This window comes from Triticum urartu, chromosome 2A, assembly GCF_056163025.1.
Source record: "Triticum urartu cultivar PI428250 chromosome 2A, HENAU_Tu73, whole genome shotgun sequence".
Taxonomy (NCBI): Eukaryota; Viridiplantae; Streptophyta; class Magnoliopsida; order Poales; family Poaceae; genus Triticum; species Triticum urartu.
In genome coordinates, this window is record NC_141874.1 from 32,297,136 (window position 1) to 32,304,661 (window position 7,526).

Sequence of the window (7,526 nt, forward strand, 5' to 3'; positions counted from 1 at the left end):
GCAGTAGCCATAGCTCTATTGTTTAAGACTTTGGTAAAGATTTTAAACGGGACATTGAGCATGCATATAGGTCTATACATCTGAATCCTATCCGCCCCTTGACCCTTAGCTAACAATGTAACTACCCCATAGTTTAGCCTAGAAATATCAATCATATCATCATAAAAATCTTGAAAGAGACTCAGCAAATCATTGCAAATGAGGTGCCAAAAGGTTTGGAAGAATTCAATAGGCATACCATCGGGACCGGCTGCTCTATTATGCCTCATAGAAAAAACTGCTGTTTTTATCTCATCCAAAGTAAATTTACTAGCCAACTTACTTTTGTCCTCATCGGAAAGCATATCAGCTAGAGGAATGTTTAAGGAGACGGGAAGCAATTCAACAGGCCCAAAGAGCTTCTTATAAAAATCAGTCGCATATTTAAGGAGCTGCTCATCCCCTTGGATGATCCCCTCATCCTGGATGAATCTGAATATTTTACTCCTACGCTTCCTACCGCTAGCCTTAATCATGAAGTATTTCGTATTACCATCACCCTCCTTAATATCTTTTTCTTTAGACCTCTGGTACCACTTAAACCTTTAATGACGTTATTGACTATTTCTGGCATGCGAATAATTTTCTCGCGTCAACATTCTTTTATTGATTATTATTTTTACTGGAACAATCCGAGCAAGAACGCCTTCGATGTGGTCGCATCAGATGTCTCGGCGGTGTGCCTCTTGTCAAAATTGTCTAGCCAAACTGTCTCTTGCGGCCATGGTCTTGGATAATTCTGGAGTGCGGATCTCCTCCTCCGTATAGACATGAGGTTCGAGATTTATTCCAAATAATAGGAAACAACTATTTGCAGAATAAATGGAATGGAGAAAATTTTGTGAGATTCTTTTTGTTGTAATAACGTGATTGACTATTTTTTTTTTGAGAACGTGATTGACTATATATCGCTGAGCGTGGATCCCCTCCTCCGTGTAGACATATGCCTCTTGGGTTTTTTTAGTTATAATAGGAAAAAATCTATTCACGGGATAAATATTTATCAGGATCTTTTGTTCTTAATGTCGAGATTGACTATAATTCTGAGCGTGGGAGACAATTTTGTAAGGATCGTTTTTTTTTAGATTTTAGAGAAAGTGGATCTTTTTTTAATGACCTGATTGGCTTTATTTTGGCGTGGGAAGACTATTTTGCGAGGAACTTTTCTTTTAGTGATGTGATTGACTATATTTCTAGCGTGGGAATAATTTTTTTGTGTTAACATTCTTTTATTGCTATTATTTTTACTGGAATAATCCGAGCCATTATAAATTGGTCCCTCCGGATGAACGGGCTTCTATTTTTCAGATTTTAACCGCTTAAGGGGGAATAATCCGAGCCATTATAATTCGGTCTCACCAAATCAACGGCTCGTAATTTTTAGTTAACGTGATATTTTCTAGGGAGTGCTGAATTAATATAGGTAGGTATAGATTATAGAGTAGATTACATTTGCATTCAGTTCCTACTTGATTTGGGGAGTGACTAATCAAATATTGGCCATGAAAGGCGGCCAGATTCCATGTATGCATGTAACTGGCCCTTGAAGATAAGGATGACCATATAGGGGTAAAAAGGTTTGGGCATGCATGCTTTAATGCCGCATGGCCTATAAAACAAGGTGAATTTGCAGAAGAACATCACCAGCGCGTACGAGAGCACGCGGCAGAAGGAAAATGGCGCGCGTAGCACTGGCCCTCACAATTTGCTTCTTGGGTTTCTCCCCATCCCTCGCGTGGTCCTCCAAATCCAACCACACCGACTTCCTCTCCTGCCTCTCGACGAAGATCCCCAGCCAGCTCGTGCTCACGCCGAGCTCGCGCTCCTTCAAGCCGCTCCTGGTGTCGTCCATCAGGAACGCCAGGTTGGTGGCGCCGGCGACGGCGAGCCCCCCGCTGTGCATCGTGACGCCCACCGAGGCGTCGCACGTCCAGGCCGTGGTGCGCTGCGGGCGCAGCCACCGTGTGCGCGCCCGCGTGCGCAGCGGCGGGCATGACAACGAGGGCCTCTCGTACCGATCGGCCACCCCCAACGGCGAGGCGTTCGCGGTGATCGACCTTTCCAAGCTCAACGCCGTACGGGTGGACGCGCGCGCGGCCACCGCGTGGGTCGACTCTGGGACGACGCTCGGGGAGCTCTACTACCGCGTCGCCACGGCGGCGCCCGGGCTGGGCTTCCCGGCTGGCGTGTGCCCGACCGTCGGCGTGGGGGGCCTCATCAGCGGCGGAGGCATGGGTCTGATGATGCGCAAGAACGGCCTCTCCGCGGACAACGTCCTCGACGCTACCATGGTCGACGCCGAAGGGAACCTCCTGCCGGACAAGAAGGCCATGGGGGACGACCTCTTCTGGGCCATCCGCGGCGGCGGCGGTGGGAACTTCGGCATCGTGCTGTCATGGAAGCTGAAGCTCGTGCCGGTCCCATCGAAGGTGGCCTTCTTCAACGTCACCAAGACCTTGGACCAGGGCGCGGTCGACGCGGTCACCAAATGGCAAACGATCGCGCCGGCGCTCCCCGAAGACCTCAGCGTACGTGTCATCGTCCAGAAGCGTCAGGCGACCTTCCAGTCCCTGTACCTCGGCAACTGCAGCGCCGTGGTGGCGACGATGCGCAGCCGGTTCCCGGAGCTCGGCCTGAAGCGTGGTGACTGCCTGGAGATGAGCTGGCTGCAGCACAAGGCGTACCTATACTTCGGCAAAGCCAGCAACAACAAGCCGCTGGAGGCGCTCCTCCTCAACCGGTCCATGACCATAGGCCCCTATGTCAAGAACAAGTCCGACTACGTCAAGAAGGCCCTCACCAGGGATGCATGGGAGAAGATCTTCCTCTGGCCCGACGGCGGGGCGGTGGGGCAGCTCATCCTGGAGCCGCACGGCGGAATGATGAGCCGCATCGCCGACGACTACACGCGTTCTCGTACCGGAGCGGCGTGCTCTACAACATCCAGTACGTCGAGTTCTGGAACGGCACAGGGGGGCACGACATGCCGAAATGGCTCAGCGGCCTGTACGACTTCATGGCCCCGCTGGTTAGCAAGAGCCCGAGGGGCGCGTATGTCAACTATCGGGACCTCGACATTGGCGTGAACAAGGTGGTCGGTGGTGTGACGAGCTATGAGACTGCAAAGGTGTGGGGTGAGAGGTATTTCGGTCTGGCAAACTTTAAGAGACTCGCCAAGATCAAGCGTAAGGTGGATGCCACCGACTACTTCCGGAACGAGCAGAGCGTGCCGCCACTTCTCTTGATCAGGGAATGAGCTTAACTAGGAAGCTAATGTAACTGGCCAAGCAATATATTTGAAAACTGGTTGTCAAATTGTGCAAATCGCTCGTGTTTGACCATATTTTGACTTGCTAATAACTCGGATGGTATACCAGCGCATTGCTGTGGGAATTGATTGCAATATATTTCAGTGATTTGATTGTGTGAAACTTTCATCATTGAATTAATAATATACTCCCTCTGTTCCTAAATATAAGTCTTTTTAGAGATTTTGTTATAGACTACATATGGAGCAAAATGAGTGAATCTACATTCTAAAATGTGTCTATATATATATCTGTATCTAGTTCTTGGCCTGGCGTGCGCTCTGGCTGTTGGCACGGAGGTTGCTCTTGATCGGGGAGGCGCAGACAGGCGGGGTGGAGGCGCGGCTGCAACCAACGGCGGCTGGACGTCCTTGAAGAGGGGGGGGGGGGGGGGGGGGGGGGGGGAGCAGCGCCGGCGTCTTGTGTCTCCAGGGCGCGCACCTGCTGCGTCACTGCTCCAACCTGGACCTCCACTGTGTGGGCAGGCTGCGGAGTATGGCAGTTGAACTGGCCCTGGCTGTAAGATGGGCCAGCCAGGGTTGGCCAAACACACCAACCGGCCCTGTTTTCTTGGGCTGCACCTTTTCTTGCATCTTCGAGAATTGGAGGGGGCTGGAGACTAGCTCGTCCACCATGGCCTCCAGCTCAGCCACCATGTAGTCAACGTGGTCGCATGACTTGGTTGGGCGCTTGGCGTTGGCGAAGAAAGTGTCCACAGGGTCGTCGCCGGTCGCGGCATGCACCCTGGGGCCTTGCAGGTCGACGGTAGGGGCAGGAACGGCTTCCTTGCTGGGGTGGGGGTTTCTGCGTCTGCTACCATCTCTCCTGTGCCGCCTTCCAGGCGGCGAGCGGCTGCGCTGTCTGCCTTCTGGGGCCTTGCTCTTCCGCGAGTCCTTGGCTGGGGTATGGCGAGAGTTGCGCCCACGTCCTAGCAGCGTGTCCCTCCAGGATCGCCTGTCCGACCCGTCTCCGTCTTGGTCGCGACGTGGCTCGGCCCGCGGCATGCCCCTGCAGCCCGAGCTCACCACTGGTGGCTATTGCTGTGGGCGGTGGCGTTCCGGATGCTGCCCGTCTTCGACCTTCATGGTCCAGGTGCCCGGATACTCCAGCGGCAACTGCCTGTCCTCGGTGTCGGAGTCGGAGGACAGCAAGCCACTTTGGCCGGAGTGCGAGGAGCGAGGGGAGCACCGTGTCCAATCCTCCACCCGGTCAACATGGATCAGCATCTGGTGTTGCATAGCTCCTGGTGGTGGTGCGACTCTGCGGTCCGGCGGCGAGAAGCCGATCATCTCCTCGACACGCCCTACACCGCATGGGAGCCGCCAGAAGGTGTGCTTGGTGGGGATGTGCGCCATGTCCCACACCCACACCCAGCAGGCGAATGTCTTCGTGTGGCCTCGCTCTAGCGTGCGACTGTCGAGGCGGTCCACGCGCACCATCTTGCCGAAGATCTCCTCATCTCCTTCCAAGGACCAGTACTGCATGGGCACATCCTCGATGACACAGCGGACGTGGAGGTCGAAGGTGCCGGAGGTGGCGTGGTCGTTCTCCGTCCACGGCTCGATGAGGAAGTCGGCGCCCTCGACGCGCACCGAGCCCAGCCGGACGGCATTGTCGTGGTGAGCCAGCTGGGTGAAGATGACGAAATAGTCTTCAGGGTGGTGCGAGGTGACGCGCAGGTGGTGCTGCCGGATCGTCAGACGCTCCTCCAGGGCCCTCCCAATCGCCATGGGGGACGCGTTGTTCACCCCGCCCACCGCCCGCAGCATCACGACATGGTGGCGGAGGAAGAAGGCGGCCTGGTCGGCAGCCGGGGAGGAGACAGCCACCGAGTGGCTGACGCAGGGCCTGCACGCCGGGTCGACGAGGCTGAGCTGAGGCGCCATGCTAGAGGACGAGGTGGTTGGCGTCGTGGAAGGGAAACGAAGACGCAGCCTCACCGGAGCCCGGGGAGGCACCGGGCCAAGCCGATTTGAAGCTTTTTCACCGGGGCCTCCGTTCTTGGGATTTTGAGGGCACTGTCTACCAAAATGGCCTGGAAGCTCACAGATGATGCAATGGACTGGATCCCTACAATCTCTACGGCGGTGGTGCTTGCTGAGGCATTGAAAATGGCGGCCCTTGAAACGGCTTAAGAAGGCCTCTCGCCCCAGGTTGGATCTATGGAGAGGCCGCCGGTCCAAAGAGTGCAGCTGAGCACACACGCCAGCGACCGTCTTGGCAGGGGATAGGCGCGGGCCTTTACGAGATCGGACCTCCGTCCATTCACCGTCCATGCCCGAAGTAGCAAGCTCGGCAGTAGAAGGCAGGCAGCGTAGCCGCTCGCCGCCTGGAAGGCGGCACGGGAGAGATGGTAGCAGACGCAGAAACCCCCACCCCAGCAAGGAAGCCGTTCCTGCCCCTACTGTCGACCTGCAAGGCCCCAGGGTGCACGCCGCGACCGGCGACGACCCCGTGGACGCTTTCTTCGCCAACGCCAAGCGCCTAACCAAGTCGTGCGACCGCGTTGACTACATGGCGGCTGAGCTGGAGGCCACGGTGGACGAGCTAGTCTCCACCCCCTCCAGTTCTCGAAGGTGCAAGAAAAGGTGCAGCCCAAGGAAACGGGGCCGGCTGATGTGTTTGGGCCAACCCTGGCTGGCCCATCTTACAGCCCGGGCCAGTTCAACTGCCATATTCCGCAGCCTGCCCACACAGTGGAGGTCCAGCTTGGAGCAGTGACGCAGCAGGTGCGCGCCCTGGAGATACAAGACGCCGGCGCTGCTCCGCCCCCCCCCCCCCCCCCCCCCCCCCCGCCGCCGCCTCTTCAAGGACGTCCACCCGCCGTTGGTTGCAGCCGCGCCTCCTGTTGGAGAACGTTGCAGAAAACAAAAAATTTCCTACGGTTTCACCAAGATCCATCTATGAGTTCATCTAGCAACGAGTGATCGGATTGCATCTACATACCTTTGTAGATCGCGAGCGGAAGCGTTCAAGAGAACGGGGATGAGGGAGTCGTACTCGACGTGATCCAAATCACCGAAGATCATAGCGCCGAACGGATGGCACCTCCGCGTTCAACACACGTACGGTCAGCGTGACGCCTCCTCCTTCTTGATCCAGCAAGCGGGGAAAGAGAGGTTGATGAAGATCCAGCAGCACGACTGTATTACGATTTATGTTGGTGTCTATGTTGGTGTCTATGTATTCACACATGTATTACGATTTCCGGATAACACAATTATAGCATGAATAAAAGACAATCATCATGAACAAGGAAATATAATAATAATCCTTTTATTATTGCCTCTAGGGCATATTTCCAACAGTCTCCCACTTGCACTAGAGTCAATAATCGAGTTACATTGTGATGAATTGAACACCCATAGAGTTCTGGTGTTGATCATGTTTTACCCTAGGGAGAGGTTTTGTCACGACCGGTTTTCCAATAAAAATGTTTATTGAGAAACCAATCTTTTGAGTCCAGTATGAGAAAAATCCTCCTTACTGGTAGACAAATTCTTGATACAATAAGCCAGTAGCATAAAATATATTACAGGGTCGAGCTACGGTTGCTCAACCAAATTATTACAAGCACGCCAATAATTATACATAATGACGGATATGACACAGTGGTGTGGAGGCATACTACTGACTCGAGGTTAGGGTGGTGGTGGAAAATCACAGCGGGGAGTGAGATACATGACTCTAAAACTGGCATCTCATCGAGCGTCGAGGTGAGGCTCGATGAATTTATTTGGTAGCGGAAGCGGATATAATACAGTGACCAAATCCAGGGTCGCACGAGACTGACTGGGATTCCTCTAGGCGTCGGACTCGCTATCGAATTCTTCATCCATGAGATCGCCTTCGTCAGCATCTGGCCAAATCAACAAGCCAGGTGAGTACTTTGAAAGTACTCGCAAGACAGTTCGGACGTAAGATATAACAAATGCATGCATGGATGCGTCATGATTAATTTACCAATGCACATTCAAAATTTAGCAAGCAAGGTAAGTAAAAAGGGAATCGGCGGTAGTCCGTCTGAAAACCCAACAAAAAGAAATAATAGGAAACCGATCGGGTGTCTGAAGCGACGCCTCGAAGGGTGAACAAATAAATAAAGATCATGCCGCAGTCGGGCGTCTAAGCGACACCACGTAAAGGGCTTAAACTGAAAATAAAAGACATGCGTGCCAC

The 7,526-nt window shown here is 53.7% G+C and overlaps 1 pseudogene; it reads left to right on the forward strand.

Annotated features, from left to right (window-relative positions):
- Window positions 1-1,701: 1,701 nt before the first annotated feature.
- Window positions 1,702-3,313, forward strand: LOC147983248 (berberine bridge enzyme-like Cyn d 4 pseudogene; annotated as a pseudogene).
- Window positions 3,314-7,526: the final 4,213 nt, after the last annotated feature.